The sequence below is a fragment of the Mus caroli genome, unplaced genomic scaffold (genome assembly GCF_978045245.1).
Source record: "Mus caroli unplaced genomic scaffold, Mus_caroli_1 scaffold_4, whole genome shotgun sequence".
Classification (NCBI taxonomy): domain Eukaryota; kingdom Metazoa; phylum Chordata; class Mammalia; order Rodentia; family Muridae; genus Mus; species Mus caroli.
The window spans coordinates 68,593,825-68,609,296 of record NW_028227259.1 but is presented as its reverse complement, the minus strand read 5'-3'; the positions used below and the strand labels follow the sequence as shown (position 1 = coordinate 68,609,296).

The window sequence follows — 15,472 nt, the reverse complement described above, 5'->3', positions numbered from 1 at the left end:
GGATGACTCTCTTCTTGCTGTGTCATCTCTTGTCTGGTCCTCATACCCTCGTCTTCTAAGGACTCCAGACATACCATGGCAGGACCCAGCAGGACCCATCCCTGTGGTCTTATGTGACATGGATCACTGCTCTGAAGATGCGATCTCTAAATACAGTCCCATTCTGAGCCCCTGAGGGCTGGGACTTCAGCAAATGAAGGCAGCAGGACTATGTATCCTGTACAAGGCAGGGGTGTGGACTCTCAACATCTGTGGTTTCTTCCTTGTAACCAATTCCCTGTTTTATAGCATGTCAATAAAAAAGGAGCCCAGGAACTTTCAGGGAGAGAACACAATGTCTCCCAGTCAAGCTACTCCAAGTGCTTTGATCTTGGGACTACACACCGTGTCTTAGGAAACTGGTGCTTCAAAATGCCAGGTAGAACTTCAGTGTTCTTCTGTCTAGAAATCTGTCTCCTTTCATGACCTGTGGGCTGCATGCTTCCTTTGTCCAGGGTTTGATGGACAGGGACAGGTCAGGCAATGACATGGCACCACCTCCATTTGCTGTAAGCAAACAGTTGGATTCTTTATTACCCTTGAAATGGGCACTCCTGACACAGGTTGGACTCAGAGAAATGAGGCAGTGCCAAGTGTCTGTGGGTCAAAGTTCCTTCAAGCACGGTATGCTAATCAGAAGTTCAAGCTTAGTTAGCCTGGCCGTTGCCCCGGGAGAACTTTGGAGTGAATGCTTACTGAGTTGGACACTGGAGTTATCACAATAAATCATCCTTTACAGGAGGCAGGCCGTGGTCGTTCTTGGTAGGGGCAGGAGGGAGGAGGCTCTTGCCACAGTTTGATTCATTCTCTGTGGAGTGTAATTATATAATAAAATCTGCTGTACAGAACCTGGCTACTCAAAAGTGTTTTAGTGACCATAAAGCCAAACAATTAGGGAGGCTTGGCTATGTAAGCAGAAAGGACAACTGTGAAGGGCACCCAAACCTGAAGGAATATGTCCTTCGATGGGTAGACCAGGCTGACTTCAAACTCACAGAGATGCGCCTGCCTCTGCCTCTGCCTCTGCCTCCCAAATGCTCTGACTAAAGGCATGCACCACCCCTGGTGTTATCGTTCTTAACGGCAGATTCCTCATCAGCATCTTTTGGGTTACTAATGGCATTTTTTTTCCATTTCACAGCTCAGGTAACACACAAGTTAGAAGAACAGCTTGTTTCCGGCTACGCAGCCACCCTCAGCAGTTCCCAGCTCACTGAAGTTCAGTAAGTTAAGGTGGCTTCATTCTGCCCACTGCTCAGATGAACACCATACAGGCATTCAGAGCATTGCATAGTGAGTTCCATGCGCAAATCACAACGTTCCTCCTTATTATTTTCATCTTAAAGATTATTGCTTTTGTTTACTTTTATGTACATGCACATATATTTTGTAAATATATGCCATGTGTATTCTGCTGCCCAGGGAGGCCAGAATAGGACTCAGATCTGCTGGAACCATAGACACAGGTGGTCGTGAGCTACCTAGTATGAGTGTTGGTCTTCTGAGAGAGAGAGCAGCAAGTGCTCTAACCACTGGACCATCTCTCCATCCCTTATTATTATTATTATTATTATTAAAAACAAACACCCCTCCCAAACAATACCACCTTGTTTTGTTTTTGTCAAACACACTAGGCAGAGTGCCCTGCATGTTTGTAAGCACCAATGTTTCCATAAGAATGGGAAAAAAAAGAATAATTTGTTTTGTTTTTTAGTACTAATTTTAATGGGCATATTTTGTGGTCAGTTAGTATTTGGCTTTCATTGGATTATTTGTATCTTTGTAATGTCACCCTCAGCATCTACCCACCCATCAATAAATAGTGATTTAAGGTGACTACAATTGGGGTGTATCCCATGGAGACTTGGATTCCGGCAATCCTTAAATAACCCACATGAAATGTTCCCAGAGTACAGTGCACTTCCTTTTGGGAGGTAGATATTGAATTTTTAAGAGGAGACAACCATGTTCTGAGTGAACTAACAGGAACCCTGTGCTTACCCAGTGAAGAATCTAAGCTCCTAATTCTGAAAGAGAAACCTGTGCTAAAGTTACCTGTGCCACAGCTGAATTAATGCTGTAGGCTAAGCGGTCCTTCCAAATCACATGACCATACACAGGTGTACCACACCCGTGCACCCACAATACTGTCTACACACGTGCTTGCAGACCACACATAAACAGAGAGAGAGAGAGAGAGAGAGAGAGAAAGAGAGAGAGACTCAAAGCTGGAGAAAGGAAAATAATGAGAGGCTCAGATGTTATCCAGAGTCAGGGTTTGACCATCAGGGAAGGCCTGAAACTTGAGTGACATTATGATCTCAGAGGCAAAAATCATGGCTTAGAAGGCAGAGAGGGGCTAGGGGACAGGTGGTACTGACTGGGGACAGCCATTTGAGGGTTCCATCATAGCCCACAGTGACAGTAGCAAGGAATTGCATGACCCTGATGGGTCTAGGTGGAGAAGGCTCTGTGTGTAGAACAAGGACGTGGTTCCATTTCTGGAAGAACCTTTGACGTTCTTGAGGAGGTAGTTTTCAGATTTGTGGTTGTCACAGCTAGCTTGTCACCAACCTCGAGATTGGTTTCTGCCTGGTATAACCAGGCAAGGGTTCTCATTAGCTTAGCCCAGGTGTCCCCCACAAAAGGCTGTGTGGAAACTGTGGGTGTGGAGCCCCCACCCTCAGCCCCTTGACGCTGCCTCTGCCTTTCAGGCTGGTTTTCAGCCTCTGTGCTCTGTGTTGATATTGTCCATCCAGAGCACTGCTGAAGTCAGTGTTGTCCTATGTGCCTGTGATCCCAGCACTCCAGAGGTGGAGGCAGGAGGGCCAGGAGTTCAAGACCACCCTCACCCTCAGTTATATAACCAGTGTGAGCTCTGTGAGCCCTGTCTCCAAAAAAAAAAAAAAAAAATGTGTGTGGTGTGTGTGTGTGTGTCCTGGCCCTTTCTGACTCATTGTCCTTTAGACTCCATTCCAAGGAAGTTCATGGATTAGGAGGTGGGTAATCTCCCAGTTGGAAAATGAAAGGAAAAGTAAGGTAGGTTTTTTTCGTTTTCTGTTTTGTTTTGTTTTGTTTTGTTTTGTTTTGTTTTGTTTTGTTTTGTTTTGTTTTGTTTTGAATAAGAACACTGGCCCAGAGTTCATTTATTTATTTAATGTGTGTGCACATTGGTAGGATGCTGTACATGCCATGTTACATGTTACATGGCATGAAAATCAGAGAACAACTTTGGGGAGTTCTCTCCTACCATTTGGGTCTCAGGGATCAAACTCGGGTCCTCTGGTTTGGTGGCAAGCCAGGACAAAAAAGGATTTCTGTTGTTGTAGTGGCTGTTGTGAAGTGGCGGCTGGTCCTGTCCCTGACCTAAGGCTCACCCAATGAAATGATAGAGTTCTCAGGAGCAGTTCTCCCCACACCTCTAAACTTTGCTGGAGAACAAGTTTTCGGAAACAGCTCTCTCCTCTTCTCATTCCGAGAAGGCAGCTGGAGGTGCGGGCCTTGGAGTTACACAACTGCTTAGCCTGTGTGAGGGAAACTGGCAAGGGGCAAAGACAACCAAAGGTCAGACAGATAAGACGAGCAGCATGTCTTTTCTTTAGTCATGCACTGGCAGAGTCCTGTCACAAAATGACCCTGGCTTGCTCAAAACAATCCCAGGAGTTCTAGAAGCAACTCTTTGTCTTCTGGCTTAAACAGAATACTTCTTTTTTCTTTTCTTTTCTTTTCTTTTCTTTTCTTTTCTTTTCTTTTCTTTTCTTTTCTTTTCATTTTGGTTTTTTCAAGATAGGGTTTCTCTGTGTAGCCCTGGCTGTCCTGGAACTTACTTTGTAGACCAGGCTGGCCTCGAACTCAGAAATCCACCTGCCTCTGCCTCCCAAGTGCTGGGATTAAAGGCGTGCGCCACCACTGCCCGGCTTCTTCTTCTTCTTCTTCTTCTTCTTCTTCTTCTTCTTCTTCTTCTTCTTCTTCTAATTAATTTATTTATTATATGTAAGTACACTGTAGCTGTTTTCAGTCACACCAGAGGAGGGCATCTGATCGCATTACAGACGGTTGGGAGCCATCATGTGGTTGCTGGGATTTGAACTCAGGACCTCTGGAAAAGCAGTCAGTGCTCTTAACCGCTGAGCCAACTCTCCAGCTCTCACTCTGGCCAAATAGTTGTTTTCTAAATACACATTAGTAATATTTACTATATACAGTGTAGCATTAGCACATAGAAAGTGAGGAAGAGGGTCAGAGTTCAACCTGAAACCTGCCCAGGGCCGCTATAGGAAAGATTCTAGGGACTATGCATGAGGGTAAAAAAAAATCCCAGTACAACAAGGTCTCTACAGCAGATTCCAAGAATGAAACTGCAGTTAATAGGAAATACCAACATTAATATTAACAACTCCACCAAATAAAAAAATTAATGATGTTCATACTACAGTTCTTTGGGTAAGGATGTAACTCCATTGGCAAAGTGCTTGCTTGGCACAAATGAAGCCCTAGGTTCCATCCTATGGTGGTTTGAATAGGAATGGCCCCCAAAGACTCAGGTCTTGGACTGCTTGGCCATAGGGAGTGGCACTAGGAGGAGGTGTGGCCTTGTTGGAGGAAGTGTGTCACTGTGGGGGCAGGCTTTGCATCTCCTATGCTCAAGCTGCACTCATTGTGGTCCATAGTCTCCAGCTGCCTGCTGGTCAAGATGTAGAACTCTCAGCTCCTTCTCTAACACCATGTCTGCTGTGTACCTCCATGCTTCCTGCCATGACAATAATGAACTGACCCTCAAAAGCTCTAAGCCAACCCAATTAAATGTTGCCCTTTATAAGAATTGCCATGGTCATGGTGTCTCTTCACAGCAATAAAACCCTAGCTAAGACACATCCCTAGCATCTCCTAGAACTGGATGTGATGGTACATTGTCTATAATCCCAGCACTTGAATGGTGGAAGCAAGAGAATCAGAACTCCAGTGTCATCCCTGGCTACATATGGAGTTCGAAACCAGCCTGGGCATATAGATCATATATTGTTATCCACAAAAGTGCCCTAGCTTCCATAGTTCATCGGGCCACCTCTTTCTTCCAAAAGTGAGATAACTCATTTTCAAAGCGAAAAAGGTAGAAAGGTAGACATGAGTCATGGTTTAGCCAATAATGTGGCAGACAAGTGGGTGTTGTCCTATAACGGAGGTCTGTCTACTACAAGGAAGAGGTTTACTCCAACCCTGCACAAGGAAAATGAGAACTGGGCACCAACAACGTGTGTCCTTTGGCAGAATAGCAGCTCAGTGGTGGCTCCATGCTTTGTAAAAGGCATTTAATGGTTTGGACAGTAGGAAACAACTCCCAAGTTCTGAGGCTGAGTTATTCGGTAAGGTCCGCATGAAACCTTTAGGCATCTTTGTAGGTGACATTGAAATGTTAACTAAGTGGTGGAGAAGTTGCCTAGAATATACCAGGCTCTGGGTTCAAGCCCCACCACCACAAATGTCAGTCCTGAAACTACCAAGAACTGTGTGTGTCTTCCAGCCAGTCAGTAGATGTGCATTGAAGTCAAGGCTTCCTGCAAGGCTTTATTACGCTGATCAAAAACAGACTGCTCCCAGATGTGTTTGTAGCTGCTACACCAAGGACAGACAAACAGAACGTGTGACCCTCACCTGAGCTATACCCAATGGTGTCTGCTGGAATCAGATGCTTAAAAAAAAAAAAAAAAAAAAAAAAAGACAGCAAGGAAACGGCCACATGGATTTCATCCAGAATGACAAACTTCAGGATTTAGAGACAGATAAGGAGATAAGGTATTGTTGAGAATCAGAGACCAAAGCATCCAAGGCACTCCTGAAGCCAAGAGTAAGGGGTCGGCCTCAGGTGCCTGGCGAGAATGGCTCTTCCACCCAGGCAGTCTTTAGACCTAGCACTGTTGGTGCTGAGTCCTTTCCTCTCCACATAGGTAGACCATCACCAAGTGATTAACTGTCCAAGTCCTGAAGCATTGGAGTTGGAAGGCACCCCAGAGATGGTGAGACTGAAACCAGTATTCATTGAGCGTTTAATATGTGCTAGCACAAGATATATACTTATATATACATGTATATAGAAATGTTTGTATACGTATAGATGCACATACTTCTACTTACACTTAGCTAGAGTCATCCTATATTTATAATAATTCCACCAAGAGTGTTAGGAACCTGGTCAATGCTGACACGTGCCTGTAAGGACAGTACTGGGGATCTGGAGGCAGGAGGACTAGGAATCCAAAGCCTGCCTGAGCTATGCGGTGAGACCACATCTCAGCAAAACAAAATAAACAAACACCAGTTTGCTGGCATCTATCTGTGATTCCAATACTCTGAGGGTGGAGGCAGGTGAACCAGGAGTTCATGGTTAGCCTTGGCTACTTAAGATTTCAAGACCAGCCTGAGCTCTATGAAACCCTGTTTTAAGTCCTCTTCAAAAAACATTTTTCAACAATGAATTCCAGGAACATACCCAAAGCACATACCTCGGGCAGCTGGAAACCAGAGAGTATACTTTCCTGCCACTTGCTCTTCGGAGGGTTGAGGGACCATCAGAAAGGGCATCCATCCTTTGGACCTTCCAGCCAGAATCCACAGGTGTCCTCGAATTCAGTGGAAATAACAAACTGTGTTATATGTGACAGAGCCTAGACCCTGAAATATAAATGAGATAGCTAGAGTCCAGGCAAACTTAGTTCACACCGTAAGTTTGAGGCCAGCCTGGGGTCTCTGTGACAGTCTCAAAAAACAATATCTTCAGGCTGGAGAGATGGCTTAGCGGTTAAGAGTACTGACGGCTCTTCCAGAGGTCCTGAGTTCAATTCCCAGCAACCACATGGTGGCTCACAACCATCTGTAATGGGGTCCAATGCTGTAACTGAAGACAGCTATAGTGTACTCATATAAATAAAATAAATAAATTGAAAAAAAAAAACCCGCATATCTTCCTCCCTTTCCCAACAAAATTGCACAAAAACCTGTACAAATCTATGCTGACCCTAAGTTGGGTTTGGGGGAGGAAACATCCTCTAGAGTCCATCTTACCTTAGATTAAATTTAGGAGGGAGGTTAACACCATTGTGTAGACCAGCAAAGGTGGTTTTAAAACCACCTCATTGATTCTAAAATTAAGAAACTCCGGCCAGGACCCAATGGACTAGCCAAGCTTTGAGCTTAGGTCTTTTGATGCTGTAATCACCCTCCTAGCCCAATGTATCGTTTTAGACTCACATTGCTACAGTAGCCATGAAAGAGGAAAAAACTGGAAGATGATGTATCTAAATGTCAATATATGGTGAGTGTAGATGGTAGTCCTCTGGCCTATAGAAGTGTGTGTGTGTGATTTGATTTATCAGTGTGCGTGTTTGCACACACATCTTTGCACGCCTGTGTACATGGGTGAGTGAGATCCATGGGAGGTTGTTCAGCCCCATCTCATTTACTTTCCACCTTCTTCTTTGGAGACAGAAACGGGAGCTCAGGATCTAACTAGGCTGTCAGTCGGCAAGTCCCAGTGGTCCCCCTGTCTCTGGCCCACACAGTACCAGCACAACCCTGGTCTTCATGCTTGTCCATCAAACACTCTCAACTACTGAGATATCTTCATAGCCTCCTGACTTGTTGTTGATATATACACACACATGCATATACGTATATACATGCACACATATATATAATATAATGTGTGTATATGCTTATGTACACATATGCACACATGTGTGAGCCATGGTGTGCATATAGAGTTAGCATGTGATGGTTTTTATCTTCTATTCTGAGACAGGATTTGTTTGGTTGTGTGTAGTTAGCTGACCCTCAAGCTTCTGGGAACTCTTTTGCCCTGCCCCATATGACTGTAGGAGTTCTGGGGTTCTAAAGGGTGTTTCTGTGTCCAGCTTTACCCAGGTTATCAGGATTTGAACTCAGGTTCTAACTTTTGTGTGTGTGGCAAACCCTTCATCCACTGAACTATCAACCCAGCCTGTTATATTTTTGGTGGGGTGGGAGAAAAGGAAGAAAATTATGTAAGAGAAACTGGGTGACCTGCAAATCCCTAAAATAGTTACCATTTACCTCTTAGCAGAGAAAGCATTTGCTATGACTTGGACTACATTGTTACCCTTATTGCTATTGTGGTTGTTCAAATTTTGACACAATGTTTCATTATGTGGAGCTTGGAACTCATTATGTAGCCCAGGTTAGCCTCAAACTTGTCACACTACTGCACTAAACTAATACTGACCACTTTCCAGGACAGGTCTAATTTGGGGGTGGGGGGCCTAAGGACAGTGAGGCTAGCACACAGTTAAAGCTCTGTGTTCTCTGTAAGTTAGACAATACTGACAGCAGACGAAGGCAACCAGCCTGGCTGGTGAGAACAGGACCACGGGGACCTGCCACCTCTGTATGTGAAGACTGGGAAGCAGGCTGGGTCTGCAAAGTGAGGCCAGAGGCTGTCCTTGTGCTCTTGGCTTGAGAATTTGATGAGTCACAGTTTCTGGCAACCCCAAGAATCGATTCTGAAGGCACGTTGAAGGAGAAAGATGAGAAATAGCCCGTGGTTGTAGCAAGCCACCATCTGTCCCAAGCCTTTCAACACTGGAAGGTCTGTATTGAGCGAACAGATAGGGGCCTCTCTGGGGAGGCGAGGCACAGGGCCGTCCTGAGCTAGGGTCTGCACTTAGGGAGCAGCACTGCCAGTCTGGCCCAGACGGCTTCTCTTAATGACTTGGACTTTTCTTCTCTCTGGTGCCTTGAGTCCCCTGTGGTACCAATAAGCCAGATGTCCAGAGCCCTTGGCGGTCCCCAAACTGCTTTGTCCCTAAACCTGCTTTCTCCTGTGGTACCAAGTGTCCCCATCTAAAACGTTCTTCTTCATGAAGACTCCAGTTTGGGCCTCTGCTCACCATAACCTTTTTTCTGTGTACACAACTACTGTTAGCGTAATCTGACCTGCCGTACCTCTGATAAAACTCCACAGTCAGGATAAGCCAAAGAGGGGGGTGGGGGAGAGGGAGAGAGGGAGAGAGAGAGAGAGAGAGAGAGAGAGAGAGAGAGAGAGAGAGAGAGAGAGAGAGAGAGAAGAAACAGAAAAAGACAGGAAGGGAGGGAGGGAAGAAAACACAGGAGGAGGATAGAAGGAAGAAGGAAAGACAGGTGGAATGGAGGGGCCAGACAGTACTCAGTACTTAAGAGCCTGTTGCACTTGTAGAGGACCCGGGTTCGGGTCCCAGCACCCACATGGTAGGTAGTTCACAACCACTTCAGTTCTAGAAGATCTGACATCTTTTTCTGACCTCCTTAGGTACCATACCTACATGTAGGCAAAATGCTCATATGCATAGAACAAGCCTGAAAAAAAAAGAAAAGAAAAAAAGGTTGACTTGCGTTTGCTAAAAGAAATCTTTCCCAAGTGAAAAAGGGGGTTTCTCTCCCTGGCTGCTGTTTTCTGTATAATGTTATGGTGACTGGTAATGGGAGGTAGCCCTCTCTTCTTAGCTGTTGGTCAATCTATTTTTTGGATTTTGCTGATCATGTAACAATAGCATGCATATCTTTCTCCTCTTACTGGATCATTAAAAAACAAAAAAACAGACAGAAAAAAAAAAAAAAAACAAGCCTTTCCCTAATTTGTTTGTTATGGACTCCAAGCTTATTAAGTATACCCAGGGGGCAGGGCCATGCTGAGGTGGAAACAGGACTTTGGTTTATAACAATGCTCCTGCTTGCTTTGGTTTGCCTGTACCAATTTGGAAAAATTCCCAACTCACCCCCAAGGCTGATACTAGTCTCAGCTTAGGCTCGTAGTGGTTCCCCATCAAGGAAGCTGCAGTGTCTTAAGGCTTTCCTGCATGGGACTCCCAGCTCAGAGCAAAACATCACACAGAGGGAAGCAGTAGTTAGGAAAGTCTGCTCGGAGTATGTTTGTGGAAGCTTTGGGTAGCTAGTTATGCGCACAGACACACCCAGACACACACACACATGCACTTGGGTTTTACTGTTACTCATAGCATAAAGCACAGCTGTGAGACAGCAGGTGAATGATAGAGGTTGATTCACTGAAATTTAAGACACCAACCATTTGGGGGAACCTGCATCATTCAACAGACCTGGAGAAGCCTAATCGCTACAGGCTGAGATTTGGACATCCAAATGGGTAATGGGCTCCAAGTCTTCCTTCACCAGTCCGCAGCTTCACTCAGCTTCTTTGGGGTTTCATTTTCTCATTTGGATGAGGAATTCAGAGTTGTAATTGGACTCACCACAGAGGAGTCTGGGGGCTGGCATTTGTCTAGAATGTACTGCTAGGTATCATGGGTCATTTCTGTAATCCCAATGCCCAGGAGGCTAAGGCAGGGAGAGGGAGTTCCAGGCTAGCCTGGTCTACAGAGTGAAGCTGTGCCCCGTCCCAAAACCCAACCCAACCCAAAATAAATAATAAGTAAATAAAAAGGAGTATAGCAAATGGTCAGCCCTGAGACTCTGTACATGTGAACCTGTGTGTGTGTGTGTATTATATATAAAGTTTTTTTGTGTGTGTGTTGGGGGGGGCTGGGGAGTGTTGCACAGGAGGGTTTGGAGGGAGAAAAGGGGAGGGGAGAAATGATATAATTAAATTATCTTAAAAATAAAAATATTGTCGGGCGGTGGTGGCGCATCCAGCACCAGCACTTGGGAGGCAGAGGCAGGCAGATTTCTGAGTTCGAGGCCAGCCTGGTCTACAGAGTGAGTTCCAGGAGAGCCAGGGCTATACAGAGAAACCCTGTCTCAAAAAAAACCAAAAAAAATAAAAAATAAAAATATTATATAAAAAAAGGAATAAAAGAAGAAATTCACATCTCTAATCCCAGCACTTGGAAGGTAGAGGCAGGAGGATCAGTACTTCAGGGTCATCCTTGGCTAAGTAGCAAGTTCTAGACCATCCTGGACTACAAGAAACCCTGCCTGGGGGAAAACAAGGTATTAGTGTTTAGCACAGTTGTGAGAAGCATAGTTTAAGTTGGCATTTCTCAGTGTTTTTGTCTTGCACATGTTAAAAGCAGATAAAGTGTAATAGGATGCCCAGTTTCTTAGGAAGCTCATGAAGTTAGAAATTTTTTAGGGGGCTGGAGAAATGGTTCAGTGGTTAAGAGCACTGACTGCTCTTCCAGAGGTCCTGAGTTCAATTCCCATGGTGGCTTATGGACATCTGTGATGGGATCGGATGCCCTCTTCTGGTGTGTCTGAAGATAGTAACAGTGTACTCATACATAAAATAATTTTTAAAAAAGTTGTTTAAAAAAAGTTTTTTTTAGTATTATCATGTCCCAAATATTACACAGAATATACTAAGATTATCTTTTTTATTTGCTAAATCTGTTAATACCATGTTGTTTAAAACCATGAGAACTGAACATGCTTTTATTTTTGTTTGTGTTTGAGATGGTGTCTTGCTGTATAGTTCAGACTTTTCAGAAGTCTGTGAAGATTTTGTTCCGTTTTTGCTGTTATGACTCAGCACTAGGCAGATAGATACTCAGCCACCGAGCCGCAGCTCGAGCCCTCATGTAACACGGTTTAGTTTTCCTTTTTCTTTTTAGAAGACTCATTTTTATTTGCATGTTTCTGTGTCTTTGGACTGATCGCATACTTTCCCGTGAGTGCGGGTGCCTTTAGAGGCTGGAAGAGGACCTTAGATTCCCTGGAGCTGGAGTTACAGTGTCTCGGGAACCAAACTTTGGTCCCCCTGAAGAGCATTGTGTGCTCTTAAACCCGGAACCATCTCTCCAGCCCCCTCTTTTAACTTGAGAGAGGAAATCACTCTCACTGAGTTGCTGGCTTTGAGGTCAACTGTAGCTCAGGTTGGCCCTAAATTCGTCATCTTCTGACTCTCCTGAGTAGTTGGAATTGTAGATCTTGCTTAGGAGCATCTGTTTTGAGGTGTGTGTGTGTGTGTGTGTGTGTGTGTGTGTGTCTGTCTGTCTGTCTCTCTGTCTCTCTGTCTCTCTGTCTGTATATGTCTCTCTGTATATGAGGGTGTCTGTCTCTCTGTGTATGTGTGTCCAGGGATGTATGTGGGTGTCTGCGTGCATGTGTGTCTGTGTGTAGTATGTGTGAGTTTGTAGATGTAGATACATGTGGGGGTCAGAGGTTGATCTTGGGGGATGTTTTTTCATCAATCACTTAGTACCTTATACCGGGTCTCTCACTACTCATTCTGGGACTCAATACGTCTGCTCTACTGGCTATCCAGGGAGGCTCTGGATCTAACTGCCCATCCCCCAGCACTGGGGTGGCACAGGCCATGCTTGGCTTGTGCATAGGGTCTGGGGATCCAAATTCAGATCCTTGTGCTTGCATTTTAGCCACACACACACACACACACACACACACACACACACACACACCACCCTGTGTCCCCAAGCCTTCTTATTCAAATTCTATAAGGAGCAGTTTTGTGTGTGTGTCTGTGTGTGTCTGTCTGTGTCTGTGTGTATTTGTTCCTAGGACTCAAATCCAGAGATCTTCCTATTCTGGACAAGTGCCCTACCGTTGACCTACATTCCCAGCCTGAAAGGGATAGTTTCCTAAAGCTTAGTTAAATTAGGGCATTTCTAAACACATCAAGGAAAATTTTATGCTTGGTTACATTGAAGTTCTTGGACTAGGTTGAACTCCCATAGGACGATGCTAAGTCATCACGGCCATTTGGAGAATATTGGTTCAGTTATTTCTAAAACATTGGCATATGTTTTGTTATACGGTACGCATTGAAATTTGTTACTGTCACAACTGATATTCCTAAAGCAGTCTTTAATTATTGGCAAGCTGTCAAGTCCGTGTTAGCAGATGCAAGTTCTCCACAATTTTAACTTTACTCTGACAGCTAGAATTAGAAACAGCTGTGGCCTTTGAAGTGACAGGAATACTTCTTTCATTTGCTAGAAAGCATCTGCCAGAAGCCCAAAGCTGAGGAGCTGTTGTTGATTCTCTCTTGTACAAATGGCTTTCTAGGAGGGAAGTGGCAAGTCCCTGGTGCAGCTCTGTCACACAAGTGATTCCCCCTGAGACAGCTGTGACAACTAGGTACCCAAAACAGCGTGAGCTCCAAGGGTTCCTGGAACCTCACTTTGAGAACTGTGGGTCTAGTGACTTACGTTCCAGTAGAAGCCAGCTCCAGATGGTGCAGATTCATAGTGTGTCCGTTCTCCCATCGTAGCTTCCCATTTTCTGGATAATTTGGGAAAACATCAAAAGCTACTGGGACATCCTTAGGGTGTAGGCTGAGGCCAGCATGGGTGATGGGCGGTTTCCAAAGTCGAGTGCGCCAGACCTCTTGAAGCCCTCTTTTGAGATTTAAAGGAGTGGGAACGACCTTCCACATTACGTCCCACCCTCCTCTCCTTTCTTTTCTGTGCCCTCAAGTTTCAGAGCTCAAACCTACTTTCAAAAATCTGAGAGTCTTATACAGGCCATATATACACAAGGGTCACATATATTCCGCGCAGATCTAGGCCACCAGAGGTGTCTTAGAAGTGAGCAGCGATCTCTCAATATCCAATATTCTGCCCTTTGGAATTCTGTAGTTGAAATTTCCAGGGAGAGCTCTTCAGAAGTAGAGGAACAAGGGCCTCTAAGGCCAGCCGGGTCTGCGTATCGAGGCCATGTCTTTAAAAAAACAAAACAAGAATCAAAACCAAAACCAACCAAGGCCCCCAATGTATTCTAATACCAAGAACCACGGAGCAAAACCTTGACCTGGAATTATTAGAAATTGAGGTGGGGTTTGATATGGGAAGATGGGAAGCTAGGGATACAGAGTGGGACCCTACATCAACAAATCAAAGAGCCAACCAAAGAAAACATGGACTGTCCAGAAATCAGTGACCTTCCTCGGAGACAGGTCAATCTGTGACCAGCATGAGACAGCATATTTAAATCGTAGCATGCCAAGTACTAGGTAGAATCTAGATTTCTCTGCAGAGAGTGTCCAGAGCTTCAATATCAAGTTTGTAAGCACAGTGAGGGGAGGGGAATAGGAATGGGGGAATCTGTATTGTTTGGTTGGCCCCCATGGTAGTTTTTCAATAGGTTTTGGGTAGTACAAATGATCTTCCAGTGAATAAGAAAAGTGTCATAGGGGGAGAGAAGAGAGGAATGAAGAACGGAATGGGTTCTGATAATAGAGGAGCCAAAAGTAGAGAAGGTGGAGCTCCGTCTAAGCACTAGGCATGCCATGAGGGAGAAAGGCTACGGTGTACATAGGATGCAAGGGGACTCAGGAATCAAGTGCTCAGACGGAGACATGATTCTCAGCACTGCCAACAATACAGTGGTGTGCCCTGTGTTGCCTCTCTACTGTCTTCCCATAACTGTAGACAATTAATAAATGATGCTTGGAGCTGGTTGTGGGGGCAAAGCCCAGCACTCGAGATGCTGTCGCAGCAAGACGGAGACGGTTACACAGCAATGTTATGTCTTTTTTATTTTTTATTTTTATTTTTAAAATTATTTATTTTGTGTATATGAGTACACTGTCTCTGTCTTCAGACACACCAGAAGAGGGCATCAGATCCCGTTACAGATAGTTGTGAGCCACCATGTGGTTGCTGGGAATTGAAATCAGGACCTTTGGAAGAGCAGTCAGTGCTGTTAACTGTTGAGCCATCTCTCCAGCCCCCGATGTTTTTCTTTTTAATGGCATATTAATTAGTATTGCAGGTTTGTTTATGCACATGCCTGTTTGCGTGTATGTGTCACAGCACATGTGTGGAGATGAGAACACTTGGGAGTCTGCTCTCCCCTGTCACTGTTTGAGTCATGAAGATTAAACTCAGGTCATGCTTGGCGGCAAGCGCCTTTAACCTCCTGAGCCATCTCTCCACCATAAGACTGTGTCTTAAAAAATAATTTGTAGAGGTTGGGAAATGGTTCTGTGCTTAAGAACACTTGCTTTCGTTCCCATGGGACCTGGATTTGATCCCTGGAACCCACATGACTGCTCATAATCATCCAATTCTAGGGTGTCGGGCACCCTCTCTGGTCATCCCAGGCACTGCAGGCGCAAGTGCCTGTGACACATGGGCGGAAATCACCCATAAGATGAAGCTTGGTTTTGGTCTTGGTTTCTTTGACACAGAGTCACACTATGTGTCTCAGTCTGGTTTAGCTCCCAGCATTCCTCCTGGCTCAGCTTTCCGAGTGCTGGGATTACAGACATAAACCACTTTCCCTAGCTTTGGGTATTTGCATGGTTTTGGGTTTTGAGACAAGTCTCTAGAACCCAGGCTAGACCCAACCTTGGCAACGATCCTCCTACTCAGGCTCCTGAACCTGGCTTGATTGCTTATTATTTCATTTGCTATCATCTCTTCACAGTTTACTTCTGACATTAATATGTTTCTAAGATCATAAATGAAATGAAACATCCTCGTCAAGTGTG

The 15,472-nt window shown here is 44.8% G+C and overlaps 1 protein-coding gene across 7 annotated transcripts in view; it reads left to right on the top strand.

The window, feature by feature from the left end:
* Rbm47 (RNA binding motif protein 47) overlaps window positions 1-15,472 on the top strand; it is a 135,620-nt gene that overhangs the window by 53,009 nt on the left and 67,139 nt on the right. For 2 of the 7 annotated variants that reach the window (XM_029477763.2, XM_021162451.3), the window contains exon 2: window positions 1,181-1,262. The exons of 3 other annotated variants lie outside the window; for them this stretch is intronic. The gene's annotated coding sequence lies outside the window, so the exon portion shown is untranslated. Of the gene's footprint in view, window positions 1-1,180; window positions 1,333-15,472 lie in introns of all 7 variants that reach the window. 2 more of the 7 variants (XM_085836735.1, XM_085836734.1) reach the window with 1 other exon arrangement.